The 17,167-nt window shown below is 33.5% G+C and overlaps 1 long non-coding RNA gene across 2 annotated transcripts; it reads right to left on the bottom strand.

The window, feature by feature from the left end:
- Positions 1 to 136: 136 nt before the first annotated feature.
- Positions 137 to 5,187, bottom strand: LOC132719233 (uncharacterized). 2 transcript variants are annotated; one of them, XR_009624188.1, is made up of 5 exons: positions 4,627 to 5,187; positions 4,291 to 4,402; positions 2,724 to 2,819; positions 1,752 to 1,863; positions 137 to 282 (listed from the first exon to the last, which is right to left on the bottom strand). It is a non-coding gene; the product is annotated as an uncharacterized LOC132719233 (long non-coding RNA). The 2 variants fall into 2 exon arrangements; XR_009624187.1 differs by lacking the exon at positions 4,627 to 5,187 and having other exon boundaries at positions 4,291 to 4,512.
- Between the last annotated feature and the right edge of the window lie 11,980 nt (positions 5,188 to 17,167).

Raw genomic sequence — 17,167 nt, 5'->3', positions numbered from 1 at the left:
TTTATACTTAAAAACACCCCACTTTCATCCAATCGCCTCATGTATAAACTGAATCATACGGTTTTCCCTGCACTTTTTTTCAGCCAATCACTGGCCGTGTTACAATACGATACCCTGACCTAAAGGGAATATTAAATGTTTAGTATTCTAAAATCTAATAATAAATGAAGTTGCATATACAATTACCAATAATGTGGATGCATTTTCACCACTCTTAAGTCATTTAAAACTTTGAAGTTCCCTTTTTTGCAACAAGCGCCGTTATGCCGCATTCCGGATATTCTGAAAATGAATTTTAGCATGTGATTTTCATACTTAACTCATTATTCTGAAGCCAATTTTGTAACAACTTCCATAAAATCACACAGATAGCAAAACTACACTGTTCTCATTACAGAAGTGCTTCAAAATACTAATTTTGTAACAAAAGGATGCAGCAGGGAGCAATTTTATCACCCCACCCATATCAAAATAAGTGATTTTTCACCCAAATTTCAACATTTTATTACCAATAGACTTCCTGAATGAAGATTTAGCTTAGCAAACATACTTAATAACTACTGTATAATGACCTGATTATGGATTACACATTATTTGTACACACATAGCAACATTTTGGGTGTAACTAGGTATTTCAAAACTGCCCTGCTATAGTTTTCTACTCCAAATATTTGCATATATAGTCTTAAATACAAGCCTAAATGTCAATAAAATGCCAAAATTCTTTTTATATTTTTTGTCTCTCTCTTACATGGATATAAAGAAATGCAATATATGGAAAAACCAAGTTCCTCTGGATTTAACAGCACAGTAAAAGCCTAATATTTGACTTCTACACCCATTTTTTGGTCATTTTTGCATTCATTTGGAGTCAAATATGACAATTGAAACCTTCTTTCAGGTGTTTTAACATGTAAATCACCTCTTCAGACCAAAATGTACTTGGAATGGACAGTAATGTGTATTTTTTTCTCATTTAGGTAGCCAGAAACTAGAATTTATGCACTTATCTAAGTTTCTCAATAAATAAAGGGAGGTAATTCACTAAAGTTGTGCATAATCACACCCTTTTTATACATTTATCTACCAGAATAAGTGCTTTTTCTGTTTATAGACACATCACAGACACTAAAGCTGTGTTATAATTGTGCCTGATATGATTGTGAAAAAGTAGATCAACTTTTACTTATCAATAAAACTTTTCTACAAAACAATTCTACCCTTGGCCATTATGATGCACATTCAATTATGCATTAAACAGACATAATGTCTTAAAACTATGGCATTATACAATTGTGAGTGTGTAAATATGTATTACCAAATAGAAAACAATAAATTCTTATCACTATTTTGCATCTTAACCACATAATAAGAGGCTATTCAGAGGCAACCTAACTGAATTATGCTACATTTTTCAATGGATTTGAATTTCTAAGTATGTGTTGATATTCATGCCCTGAAACCAAGTAAATTTTAAGACAGAAGCCTTAAAATGATATTTATTTGAAGCTTTAATGCTATCTATGCCTGGAAATGAAACACAAAACATTCTTATATAGGAAACAGACAAAGAAGCAATTTATTTGTGACATTCTATTTAAATATTTGAGCAAAATGGTAAAAATTAGTGCCGAGCGAAGAAATTTCCGCCCCTAAATAAAGTCGAAAAGTTAATCGAAACAGCACCCTAAACTTTTTTAATTATTATATATCAGTTTTGAACCTGACAATATGCATTTGTAATGATATACCTGCAACACCCATCAAAAGTGGCCAATGTGCTTACATCAGGTCCTGTCAAGTTATACATGAAGTTTTCAAACCTGGCATGTGTATAGCCAATGTACAGCATTTCTTTTAAATCTGAAAAATATTTTTAATGACCAAGGTCTACATTATTCATCATCAACATATCACCAATTGATTATCACTCAAATTCACTGTTCAAAGAAAATATAAACCATTATTAACTCTTATGTAACACTAATACTCTTGTTCATATGTAAACAATGCTTGTAGATTGACCCCTTTGACACATTATCTGCTGTAAACACCAACAGTTGCACTGAAATAATGAAATATCATACCTAGACAGGCTGTATACATCCATTCTTCCAAAATATCAGTTTTTCATGGTGTAATCAATGAAGACAAAGTTCTACTGTGAATTATGACAGTTCCAATTTCTTTCTCTTTAGGTCAGACACTCACATTGATATTTCCATAGACTTACATTATAAGAAATGGTCCCTTATCCTACCTTAAAATTCAGTTTTCATGCTAAAGAGGTATTTTTTCTAGCAGAATGAAATGCCTGACACATAAAAATGTTTCTGTTATATAGGGGTAGCCGACCAAATTTTTTGCAAATTGACTTCAAAGAGGATTACCCCCCATTTCATTGAAATTTTCTGCTGATCACAGGACTGACATACACTTTTTATAAATGCAAATATCCAAGTCAAAATTATCACAGAGACTCATGAAATATTTAATTTTCTTCAGAAAACATTGTAGTGTTACTTTTTAAATTAGTTTTTATACTTAAAAACACCCCACTTTCATCCAATCGCCTCATGTATAAACTGAATCATACGGTTTTCCCTGCACTTTTTTTCAGCCAATCACTGGCCGTGTTACAATACGATACCCTGACCTAAAGGGAATATTAAATGTTTAGTATTCTAAAATCTAATAATAAATGAAGTTGCATATACAATTACCAATAATGTGGATGCATTTTCACCACTCTTAAGTCATTTAAAACTTTGAAGTTCCCTTTTTTGCAACAAGCGCCGTTATGCCGCATTCCGGATATTCTGAAAATGAATTTTAGCATGTGATTTTCATACTTAACTCATTATTCTGAAGCCAATTTTGTAACAACTTCCATAAAATCACACAGATAGCAAAACTACACTGTTCTCATTACAGAAGTGCTTCAAAATATTAATTTTGTAACAAAAGGATGCAGCAGGGAGCAATTTTATCACCCCACCCATATCAAAATAAGTGATTTTTCACCCAAATTTCAACATTTTATTACCAATAGACTTCCTGAATGAAGATTTAGCTTAGCAAACATACTTAATAACTACTGTATAATGACCTGATTATGGATTACACATTATTTGTACACACATAGCAACATTTTGGGTGTAACTAGGTATTTCAAAACTGCCCTGCTATAGTTTTCTACTCCAAATATTTGCATATATAGTCTTAAATACAAGCCTTAATGTCAATAAAATGCCAAAATTCTTTTTATATTTTTTGTCTCTCTCTCTTACATGGATATAAAGAAATGCAATATATGGAAAAACCAAGTTCCTCTGGATTTAACAGCACAGTAAAAGCCTAATATTTGACTTCTACACCCATTTTTTGGTCATTTTTGCATTCATTTGGAGTCAAATATGACAATTGAAACCTTCTTTCAGGTGTTTTAACATGTAAATCACCTCTTCAGACCAAAATGTACTTGGAATGGACAGTAATGTGTATATTTTTCTCATTTAGGTAGCCAGAAACTAGAATTTATGCACTTATCTAAGTTTCTCAATAAATAAAGGGAGGTAATTCACTGAAGTTGTGCATAATCACACCCTTTTTATACATTTATCTACCAGAATAAGTGCTTTTTCTGTTTATAGACACATCACAGACACTAAAGCTGTGTTATAATTGTGCCTGATATGATTGTGAAAAAGTAGATCAACTTTTACTTATCAATAAAACTTTTCTACAAAATAATTCTACCCTTGGCCATTATGATGCACATTCAATTATGCATTAAACAGACATAAAGTCTAAAAACTATGGCATTATACAATTGTGAGTGTGTAAATATGTATTACCAAATAGAAAACAATAAATTCTTATCACTATTTTGCATTTTAACCACATAATAAGAGGCTATTCAGAAGCAACCTAACTGAATTATGCTACATTTTTCAATGGATTTGAATTTCTAAGTATGTGTTGATATTCATGCCCTGAAACCAAGTAAATTTTAAGACAAAAGCATTAAAATGATATTTATTTGAAGCTTTAATGCTATCTATGCCTGGAAATGAAACAAAAAACATTCTTATATAGGAAACAGACAAAGAAGCAATTTATTTGTGACATTCTATTTAAATATTTGAGCAAAATGGTAAAAATTAGTGCCGAGCGAAGAAATTTCCGCCCCTAAATAAAGTCGAAAAGTTAATCGAAACAGCACCCTAAACTTTTTTAATTATTATATATCAGTTTTGAACCTGACAATATGCATTTGTAATGATATACCTGCAACACCCATCAAAAGTGGCCAATGTGCTTACATCAGGTCCTGTCAAGTTATACATGAAGTCTTCAAACCTGGCATGTGTATAGCCAATGTACAGCATTTCTTTGAAATCTGAAAAATATTTTTAATGACCAAGGTCTACATTATTCATCATCAACATATCACCAATTGATTATCACTCAAATTCACTGTTCAAAGAAAATATAAACCATTATAAACTCTTATGTAACACTAATACTCTTGTTCATATGTAAACAATGCTTGTAGATTGACCCCTTTGACACATTATCTGCTGTAAACACCAACAGTTGCACTGAAATAATGAAATATCATACCTAGACAGGCTGTATACATCCATTCTTCCAAAATATCAGCTTTTCATGGTGTAATCAATGAAGACAAAGTTCTACTGTGAATAATGACAGTTCCAATTTCTCTCTCTTTAGGTCAGACACTCACATTGATATTTCCATAGACTTACATTATAAGAAATGGTCCCTTATCCTACCTTAAAATTCAGTTTTCATGCTAAAGAGGTATTTTTTCTAGCAGAATGAAATGCCTGACACATAAAAATGTTCCTGTTATATAGGGGTAGCCGACCAAATTTTTTGCAAATTGACTTCAAAGAGGATTACCCCCCATTTCATTGAAATTTTCTGCTGATCACAGGACTGACATACACTTTTTATAAATGCAAATATCCAAGTCAAAATTATCACAGAGACTCATGAAATATTTCATTTTCTTCAGAAAACATTGTAGTGTTACTTTTTAAATTAGTTTTTATACTTAAAAACACCCCACTTTCATCCAATCGCCTCATGTATAAACTGAATCATACGGTTTTCCCTGCACTTTTTTTCAGCCAATCGCTGGCCGTGTTACAATACGATACCCTGACCTGTAAGTTTCAGTAGCCTCGTTTGGAGGTGTCACAGATCTTTCGCTGACAGAAGGCAACCTGTACCAGCATGCATTATCAGATATCGTACGAGTTTCTTTGAATACGTTAAATGACGGCAGTGAATTGGAAGCAGGCGACGGTTCATTTTCGACAGACCTTGCGTCACTGCAAACTTCGGGTGAGTCCAAGTTGATGACAAGGCTAGCTGGAGAGGATAGCATTGTATACTCGTACTCGTACAAGTTTTGGTCTTCCATATCTGAAATTATAATTACATTTGATTTATATATTTGGTAAAAACAAAATGTTTTGTCAAATACGCCGGTTTAAACAGAACTTATTTCATTTCAAGTCCGAGTCTGTTAATCTCCATAAATATAGATGAATCTCCATAAATATAGATGAGTCCGGGGAAACACGAAATTCACATTGACCATCACGATCAAATTATTGAATTTGCTTAAATTGTCATAACTTTTATTTATGTACAGATATGATTCACTCTTAGTAAAATGAACATAATTATATAACTAAACCGACATCTTGAAATATTTAGATCATATCATATCAGTAAATATGACCTTGGCATTATCTGGCCATTACAATATGTACTTATACACTACAAAATAATATCCGTTTTGCAAGTAGTTTGCTAACTGATTTGTATATCCAATGTCATCTCAAAGATTATAAGTTTTAGACTATTCATAACTAGCGAAGTTTTTAATGTACGCTAAAATGAAATTTTATACACAAAACGAATTTATGAGCAGGATGATATGATAAGAAATTGAACAATTTAAATGACATTTAAAAAATGAACGAAAATGACTGTTAGCTAAAAATGGATCTCTTAAATAAAAAATAAAGAAATCTGCTTTCGATAAACCTCGTCGAGTATCAATGATTACCGGAGTTGCCGGAAATAGCCGAATATTGAAAAAGCTACACATAACTTTCATGAAAAATAATAGATATGAACTTATATAAGTTATTAACGTATTATGATATATGCTGATCACGAGAGCTTAGCATTACTCGTTTATATTGATACAATATGCAATATCAACATTTTAAATTGGACTCTTTTGGAACTGCATATTATAAATTTTGGGGATATCAAGATAAGTTTAGAGTTGGCCAGCCAACAATGTAGAACCTACCCAGACTGCATGAATGGTGGCAAAAGCTAATCATTTCCGGTTCGGGCAGGGTAAGGGCTAATGCAAGAAAACAAATACTTTTCAATTGAGTTTTCAGTATTCAATTATATAAACTCGTAGAAATATACCAAGGTTTTAACAAATTCTTTCAATTTTTGCGTAAGAAAGTGTCGCTATGAATTAAAACAATGTTATTTCCGGGATGCGACCATGTTCCAACAAAAAGTACAGTACATGTACTTTGATTTGGTCTTTCATGGAAGTTATGTAAAAACATGAATAATTATGTGGATATTATTTAGTATCAGACATAACAAAAAAACATGAAATATTTATAAATGGATGTTGTTGGCAAGTGTTAGATACATGATCCATAAATACATGTTGCCAGTATTTATACAACAGATATTAAAGTGTTCTAAAACAAATTATGATATCTCATATAGATGTTCATAGTAAATTACTTGATATTTATCTTTTTTAAAACAATATTTTATAAAACATTTTTGTCAGTAAATTTCAAATGATACGTTTCTATTGTTTTAACAGTATTTTTAAAAAATGTGCCCAATGTTGACCAATCCACTTTAATCTTCTCCGAACGTCTTATTAAACCTGTTACTGGCTAAACTTGTTCTTGCAGATCTTCAACTGGAAACAGGTTTTCTTAAACTCTATTTTCTTTAATCGAGTTTTACATTTCAATTGTATATTCATGTGTCTTGTCTCAGGCTATAAGTGTGCAAACTTGCTTATGTATTATGTATTATATGCAACTGAAGATACGAACATGTAAATTTGTTTTTGCCTTTTCATGTGAGGTCAGTTGTTTAGATCTAAATGTAAAGTTTGTTATTTAAAAGCGAGAACTTTCGATTAAGAGGCATATTATTTGCAATACACTGATACAGTCAAAATGCTAGGCATACACGTTTGCATTTTCAAAAGATCTTTAAAACAAATACTTAACATGTCTGAAATTTTGGCAACGAACGCCCTCAATATTATTGAACCGCTTAAATACTAGTTGTAACTGCGAAGAACAGTTTACAAAACGCTCATTATACACGTTCAGTTATTGTGTAAGCAACATGATTTCCTGTAGGATCATTCCGTATGGAATTCGAAATCGACTAAAAATAACCATTCAACAAGGCAATCGTTTGATTACACTCCGCTATTCGGCTTGTAACAGCTTTCTTGCACACTAACTTTAAGAGGTTTAGTAGGTCTCAAAAGATACTATTAACATTAAAGATGGTAGCATTCAAAATATCATAAAATATTAAACAAACTAGAAATGTTTCCATAGGAAACGGGTGCCCCCTCCGCGCCACTGTTCTGTCAATCTTATGACTCTAGGTCAAATATTTTTTGAAAACTAAAAATCTTTTACTAAGTAAAGGGCAAGAACTTTACAAATACTGAATAAATCTACAAGCAAACTCTTAGGTGCATAAGTACACATGCTGACCAACATTCTTGTAAACTTTCAGGCCTACAAGTGAAATACTTTTTGAGCTATGCATGAACAAGTTGAAAATTGCAAATTTATACTACTGTAAGTCAAGGGCAATAACTCTAACAAAACTGAAAAAAATCCACATATAAAGTCCCAGGTGCAAAGCTTCACAGTGATGTTAATCATTATTCCTGTAATTTAGTGATGTTGATCATTATTCCTGTAAAGTTGGTTGATTCTAACTCAAGCACAAAAGGAACAAATAACAACATTATAACATTACTAAGTCAAGGGAAATAACTCTACAAATACTGGCGAAACCCCAGGTGCACAACTACATATGCTCAGCAACCTTCCCGTGAGGTTTAATGACTCTATGTCAAATCCTTTGAGTAAAATGCGACACAAGTTGAAAATTGCAAAAAAATCTAAGTCAAGGGCAAGAACTCTAAAAATACTAAATAAATCCAGACGAAAATACCCAGGTGCACAACTACACATGCTGATCAACATTCCTGTAAAGTTTCATGACTCTAGGTCAAATACTTTGAGTTTCATGCGACACAAGTTGAAAATTGCAAACTTTTACAAAGTCAAGGGCAATAACTCTACAAAATACTGAATAAATCCAAACGAAAATACCCAGGTGCACAACTGCACATGCTGATCACATTACTGTTAAGTTTCATGACTAGGTCAAATACTTTTTGAGTTACGTGCGACACAAAAGAGAACGGACGGATGGACAAGGGTAAATCTAATAAAATAAAATGAATAAATGATCAATATATTTGATATTTGCAAGAAGCATACACCCTGAAAAATGTTACAAATTCAGTTACTTATAGTATTACTGTACAAGGTAACTGCTAATCCCATAGTAGGCATCTATTATAGTCTCAAATATTATTTAAGTCGTTTAAGGCATAAGATAATTTATTGACAACTGCATTTATAAGCTTATACGGGCCGAATTTGTACAAAAGTGCTTCAGAACGCACTGCAACAACTTCCCAAACGCACACCTGAAGCACCTTGCGCACACCTGTATCCCTGGACAGAAATAGCAAATAAATGATGTTCTATTTATACTTCGGCGCTGATACAGCCGATACAAGAATAATATGGATCAAAAATAAAGGTAAAATTACTTTCTACTTGAAAATATTTAATAAAAATGATTTATATCATCAGGAAAGGGAACTACAAATGTACCTACATTAAAATTAAAGATAAGACGCACAACAGTAGCACCGAAAAATCGCTCGCCTGGTTTGAAGCGCGTATGCATTGTGTACACCGGTCTTACTGACATATATATTTGTACATATACATGTACATGTACATATACATATACATGTACATATATACTGACATCGATATTTGAGGCCGGTGCGTATACAATGGCGCGTATGGTCACGCCTGGTAAAAGAGAGAGCTACCTCTTTCGGAGGTATACGGTAAATCGCTCTATCGCTACATCCGTGATAGTGTTACATTGTGCCATAATTTAATTACATTAAAAATTCTGCAAGAGCAGCAATATACCACTGGAATAGGAAATTATTTCTCTGGAACATATATAATGTTTATCCAAATAAATCAAACATTAACAGATATATAGAAAAATAGCATATACCTTTAAAATTATTGGTGGTACATAATTGGCATCATACAGCAGGTGCTCGATAACGCATCTAAAATACTACTATGACGTCAGTGGTGACGCTTATAAAATTGTTTCAATTCAGGTTTAAGTCAGATTTAGTGACGTATATGAAAATCTCTGCATCTTTAATATATTTCATGTAGAAAACGCTAGAATCGTGGCCACTTCGGACCACGTACATGTCGAACCAGATTTTGGGACGGTAACTTCGTATACATTTTTGTATTTTCTTAAAATTTCATTTTTGAGGTTTGATTTGTAGACGAAAGTTTACAAAATTATTAAATTGACACGAATACACAACGTGCAGTCGAAAAACAAAAAGTTTAAAACGACGACAGTTCTTAGTCTACATGCAAAGTTAAGGTGGAGACTATGTAAATAAAATGAGTATTACTTTGTCCGGTTTATTTTATTTTTATTTTCCATATTATTTCACAATATTTGGGTAAAATCGGGTTCTACGTCTAAAGGACTTGCCAATCGTTTGTCCTATAAAAGAGGCTTTGCAAGAATTGAGGTTATAAATGACCACACTTTCAATACAATGAAACAAACAAAACCTTTCTTAGTCTTATATTTCTTAGTCTTTATCCTTCATTAGAAGGGACTCAGGTTTTTCGGGACTTGTGTACCACTTCATGTAGGTCTGGGCTAATAACTTGATTTCAAAATTTCATTCCCGTACTCGGTTTTTCAGGAATAATTATATATTTCATTAATTTCATGTTTTCATACTCTATTTACCTCGGTAGAGTTCCTCCAAAGTGACAATGTGGTCAGTGTTCGTAATTGTTTATGAATTAATGCTGCTAAAAGTTTGAATGTTTTGGATCATTTTACCATCCTTTAAAATGGAATTCAATCGTTCAACACAGATTGAAGGCGGAAATGCATGGAGAAATCAGTTTTAACTAATCAGGTGAACTGCGGGTAGAGTGGTAAGAAAATACTTTATTAATGCATGTCAGATAAAGACGTGTCCCATACCAAACTGATATGAATACTTAATCAGGTGGTCATCTCAAATTCGACAAAATTTGTTAACTAGATTATTATCGACAACTGCATAAAAAATTCAAATTTGCGATATTGCTCTTGCTCAGTAAGTATTATGACAGGTAAGCAAAGTTCTGACATTTGGTATGGCTTAACTCTCCATGTGTTCTCCACCTTGGATTCGGTGCATTTTGGAATCCGATAATTCCCAACAAAAGTTTACTGAAATTTCAAATGCCTTATCATATTGTGAAACAATACTGATTGAAAACAAGAATAGTCTCCGATCTCTAAAAGACAGGGTAAAGTTAACAAATTATTGCATATATTCAATATAATTATAGAGCATGTATGGTACAGAAAAGATTGCAAAGAGAATATCAAGGGTTGAAAGCTAAAGGGTATTGTATCTATACGATATTATAAGGGGGGCAACTCTACAGATCATATTGTATTATATTAACTCCAGATTTACTTCCCTTGACATCTACAAATTTAACATGATAGGCAATGATCTTTTAAAGATAATGGTTCCCTTATAACGGTTATCCCGAATATATGGTAAAAAACACACATGTGTTGCACTGGAAATTGTTTTACAAAGACAAAGAATTATTTCAAACTAGCGCAGATAATATATTCTTAAGTTTTTCTTAATAAAAAAGAATTTAAAAAAATGATATAAAAAGCATTTGATTACATAGAAAATAATAGTTTTTTTTGAAAGGCAGAAAATAAGTTTTTGAACGTTTGAATATAAAAAATTGGTTTAGAAAATGTCAAATGTTTCTCACTTGAGCAAAGTCGTTATTTGTCATAAAAGTAAGAGAATGTAAAAAAGATGTTTTTTGACTTGGATCATACAGAATACTAAATCATTATAACTGTACTAATTGCCAAAACTAACAGAGACAGAAGATGGTTTAGAAATTGACCAATGAAACAATAACAAGACACCAACAAGTTTTTGAGAAAATAAAAATAAAAGCAATTCTTAGGCATAAAGGGCCTTTAAAAATATTTGTGTACTTTTTACCGTTAAATGAATGAAAATAAGGTTGTTTCACAACGTTTGTATTTCAAAATCGGGATTGTAAACCTTCCTTTTTTTACAAATGTTCAGAATTGTATCTAGAGTGATACAACGATGCCCAATTATGACCTGTTTTCTTTTTAACTCTCATTCTTTGCTTTATCAAACCTGACAGATACCTGTTTCAATGCGCCTCATTTCATTGTTTTTGTTTATCTTTATTTCAAAATTATGATTCTTACCACTTCTAAACTTAGAATAAGATAAATAAGTAAAGCTTATCTTTAAATAATGACATCTATAAAACTGATACAAGAGTTTAAATCGTAAATATTTTCAAACAAGATGGTAAACTTTTTTTGTATTTGTGCTAAAATTATAATTAAGTTAAATAATGTAAAGTTTTGGGTGACAATTATAGTTATACATTTAATACCTTAATAACACATCAATATCAAGGGTTGGGGGGGGGGGGGGGGGTCACTCCACAATGCAAAGTAAGATACGAATACATGCATGCGTTATATGGCACAAAGTACATGTAAACAAGGGCATGCTGACCTGTCATTCTAAATTTAGAAATTGAATCAAGTTGAAATTGACATAAATACATGTATGTTATTTTCTGAAAAATCCTACTATGGACCCAGTAGGAAAAATCTGAAAGATGAACTATTGGAAAATAAAATACATTGTGACTTACCTATCTGATCAGTAATTAATCCAGTTAATAATCCTTTATAACAATCCACTTCACAATGTAACAATATTTTTTTAAATGTATGTAAATTAATTTTACAAGTTATATAAGTAGCATTTTACATACGAAACAAAAGATTTACTCGCCAATGCAGTACTTGCAATTAAAGATAATCTTCAAAAGAATGCCGCGCAATCAAGACACGTAATTTCGCACATCATCATTTGATGTGTACCGCGCCGATAACTTTAAAGTAAGTATTGTTTTCAACACGTTCTTTTAAATTGCAGATGAAACACGCGTGCATGATAAAAAATTGGGTCAAGTGGTAATTAATTAAGGAGTGTTATTTTCAGTTTTAGCTGATAATAGTAGTAGATATTAACACGTTATTACCTTTGATGTTATTTGTTCTGATATAATGAAAATAATAATAATCATCATCATCATCATCGACGTCGTAGTCTCGTCGTCGTCATCATAAGCAGCAGTATCATCATTATCATAAATAATAACGTGGAGTTTTAATTTAATTATACTGTACTGAGTATCTGTTATAAAAATCTCTGATAATAATAATAATAGCCGATGCTAGGGGAGGGGTGGGGTTATTTTGGGGGCGGTGCATGGGACATGTTGCAGTTTCCAATATCGTTGCTGTTAGGCATTTCCCCTTTTCCAGATTTTTGTTTTCGATAAAACTTCTCTGCGTAAATTTCATGTCTTTATCATTCTTTGTGTACGTTTATAACGCACGAGGCTTTTGTTTTCCTCTCGAAATGGCAAGGACTTTTTTTAATACGGGGTCGTTGCTAAGGTGAATGTCTTCCTTAAACAATTATCAAAGACAGATAGATAGATAGATAGATAGATAGATAGTTTTATTTCAATCATATTAGGCTTAAAAGCCCACGATGACATGTTAACAGCATAATACTAGACAACGAACAGTGCATATACATATGAAATACATAACATAGCATGATGATAATATCGGAGAAGATCATAACGACAAACTCTTCAAGTATAAATACATTAATGTTGTGTTTAACTTACATATATATGTATAGTATCATTTTATATAAATGTAATCCAAAACATATCTATTTGATGAATCTTTAAAGTTTTAAACCTATGTGAAATTATATACATTCATCAAATAATAGGTTATATACATACATGTACTGAATATATCCACGGTTCTTGCCACACTCTAAGACAAGAAACATAGAATATAATTGATGCATATTTAATTCATTTGTAATGGTTATAACATAAATATATCGGCCTTACCGAAAAGAAACTGCAAGACTGATAATATGTTATAAATTAACAATCATATTCAACATGACTTATTTTCATTTATATGTTCGTTTTACATATATACGTTTATTTAAGATGAGATATTTCAACAAAATGAGCACATGGCATCCAATGAAATAAATATGCATACTACACAATGTATTATTAACATTATTCATGTGTCATAGCTCTTTCGCCATAGAGACAAAAGAAAATTTATAAAGTATCAAAAGTAACCCTAGAATATATTCATCTTTTGAAAGCAAATATATCACTTAAATTAATATAGTGTGCACAGTTTATAGAAAAAAGACATTGTACTTAACAGTATACTTAGACGCTAAATTATATCAATGACTACATGAGATTGTTTCAACTAACGGTATTAACAAAAAATAATTATAACTTTAACAAATAATTAAATGATAGAATTTCTTAGTTTAAACATTGTCATGGTTCCGGAAACAGCGTCAGTAGAGGCCCGCACGTGATAGGCCTTGGAACAGCAACTTTTTTTTTTATAATTTAGATTTAAGTTTTATCGTACCCTGCCGGGGGTGACCTAACAAATAATTTGGAAATTCAAAAGTCAAAGTTCAAACATGATTCATGTAAAAAGAGACGATATTCTTTATAAACGTTTAACCATTCTTTGATAATTTGAATATTGTTACGGCACAAGTGATGAACAGATTGTTGCCGTGATGGCAGAAATATAATTTTTACTGATAACTATAGGTAGGTTATTTGGCCGTTATATTTATATTATGCAAAGTTTGAAACAATGACGAATTTAATGCTATAGACTCACTGTCCATCGAATGGAGATACTTCTTCACCTAGAACGGCAGCTTTTTCTCTTTTTAGGCATGTAGCATTTTCAAGAAAAGACACTCTTGATTAATATTTGCCTAAAGCCGTAACCCGGGAAAATGTCCGGGAGATTTCAGCGAGGTCGTTTCTTTCTTTTTCGTTTTTCTTTACCGGCAACTTGTTTTTTTTTTCTGGAAATAAATTGTTTTAAAAAAAAACATCAAAAAACCACAAAAAAACAACAAAAAAACCCCCCAAAAACGTCATTTTCTCGGACAACAGTTATTACACATTTGTCTGATTCCGTTACGGATTCGTTTTTCCATTAGTTTGGAGGGTCTTCTTTACCAAAGCCCTAACCAAAGCAAAATATCCGGGAGATTTCCGCTTGGCATATTCGTTGTTGTTTTTTTTAAGGGTGATTTGTAGTTTCTGTATATAAAGTGTCTAAATTTTCGTAAAATACACCATGTTCTCTAGCCAATCGTTAAAACACCATTAGTCTGAATCTGTTGTGGATTTTTCCCTTATTTTGGAAGGTATTTTTACAGCAATATAAGACCCGAAGCTTTAATACAATTAAAATGTCCGAAAAAATTCCAAAGTGACCTAATACCGTTGGGTTTTATGAGCTTTACTGTATTCTCTGAGGCTATCACCGTGGGTAAACTTCAGATAAGAACCCTTAGACGGGCATATCACAGTGGCTTGTTTCAGCTTCACTGTATTATCGTGGGTTGATTTCAGATAAGAACTCTAAGATGCGCGTACCACCGTGGGTTGTGTGAGCATTACTGTATTCCCTGAGTCTATCACCAGATCAGAAACCTTAGATAGGCCTTTCACCGTGGGTTGTTGAGCATTACAGTACTCCCTGAGGCTATCAACACATTTAAACCATTAGATAGGCCTACCACCGTGGGCTGTATGAGCTTTACTGTATTCCCTGAGGCTATCACCAGATCAGAACACTTAGATGGACCTATCACCGTTGTTTGTGTGAGCTTTACGTACTGTACTCACTCAGGCTATCACCAGATCAGAACCCTTAGATAAGCATATCTCCGAGAGTTGTGTGAGCTTAACTGTATACCCTGAGGCTATTGCCAAATCAGAACCGCTAGATAGGCGTATCACCGTGGGTTGTGAGAACTTTACTATATTCCCTGAGGCTATCAACAGTTCAGAACCCTAAGATAGCCCTATCACCGTGGGTTATGTAAGCTTTACTGTATTCACTGAGGCTATCACCAGTTCAGAACCCCTAGATAGTCCTATCACCGTGGGTTGTGTGAGCTTTACTGTGTTTCCTGAGGCTATCGTCAGATCAGAACCCTTTGACAGGCCTTACACCGTGGGTTGTGTGAGCTAAACTGTATTCTCTGAGGCTATCAACAGTTCAGAACCCTTAGATAGGTCTATCACCGTGGGTTGTTGAGCATTACTATATTCCCTAAGGCTATCACCACATCTGAAGATAGCCCTATCACCGTGGGTCGTGTGAGCTTTACTGTATTCCCTCAAGCTATCTCTGGATCAGAACCATTAGATAGGCCTATCACCGTGTGTTGTTTGAGCTTTACCGTATTCAATAATGCTTTCACCAGTTCAGAACCTTTAGATAGCCGTGGGTTGTGTGAGCATTACTTTATTCCCTGAGTCTATCACCAGATCAGAAACCTTAGATAGGGCTATCACCGTGGGTTGTTGAGCATTACTGTACTCCCTGAGGCTATCAACACATTTGAACCGGCCATTAGATATGCCTACCACCGTGGGCTGTATGAGCTTTACTGTATTCCCTGAGGCTATCACCAGATCAGAACTCTTAGATAGCCATACCACCGTTGGTTGTGTTAGCTTACTGCATTCCCTTTGGCTATCACCAGTTCAGAAGCCTTAGATAGCCTCTTTCGCTGTGGGTTGTGTGAGATTATATTCCCTGAGGCTATCACGAGATCAGACCTTAGATAAACTTGTCACCGTGGGTTTTGTGAACTTTATTGTATTCACTCAGGCTATCATCAGTTCAGAACCCTTAGATAGGCCTGTCATCGTGGGTTGTGTGAACTTTACTGTATGCCCCGAGGCTATCACCAGATCAGAACTCTTATATAGGTCTATCACAGTGGATTGTGTGAGCTTTACTGTATTCCCTGAGGCTATCAGGAGTTCAGAACCCTTAAATAGCCCTAGCTATCGCCGTGATTTGTGAGAGCTTTACTGTATTCACTGAGGCTATCACCTTATCAGAACCCTTAAGATAGGCCTATCAACGTGGGATGTGTGAGCTAAACTGTATTCCCTGCGGCTATCAACAGTTCCGAACCCTTAGACAGGCCTATCACCATGGGTTGTGTAAGCATTTCTGTATTCCCTTAGGCTTTCAACAGTTCAGAACCCTTAGATAGGCCTATCACCGTGGGTTGTTTGAGCATTACTGTATTCCCTAGCCCTGGCTATCACCATATCTGAACCTTTAGAAAGCGTTATCACCGTGTGTTGTGTGAGCTTTACCGTATTCCCTAAGATTTTTACCAGTTCAGAAATCTTAGATATATGCCTAAATTTCACCGTGGGTTGTGTGAGCATTACTGTATTCCCTGTGGCTATCACCACATCTGAACCCTTAGATAGCCTTATCACCGTGGGTCGTGTGAGCTTTACTGTAATCCCTGAGGCTATCACCAGTTCAGAACCATTAGATAGCCCTATCACCGTTGGTTGTGGGGTTTTGTCCACTCTAAAAAAAACTGGAGGTGTGGGGGTTTGTCCACTCTGTAAAATTTACAAAATGTAGGTGTGGGGTTTTGTCCACTCTTTAAAAT

This window comes from Ruditapes philippinarum, unplaced genomic scaffold (genome assembly GCF_026571515.1).
Source record: "Ruditapes philippinarum isolate M1 unplaced genomic scaffold, ASM2657151v2 ctg69_1_1_1_1, whole genome shotgun sequence".
Taxonomy (NCBI): Eukaryota; Metazoa; Mollusca; class Bivalvia; order Venerida; family Veneridae; genus Ruditapes; species Ruditapes philippinarum.
This window is presented reverse-complemented; position numbering and strand designations above follow the sequence as displayed.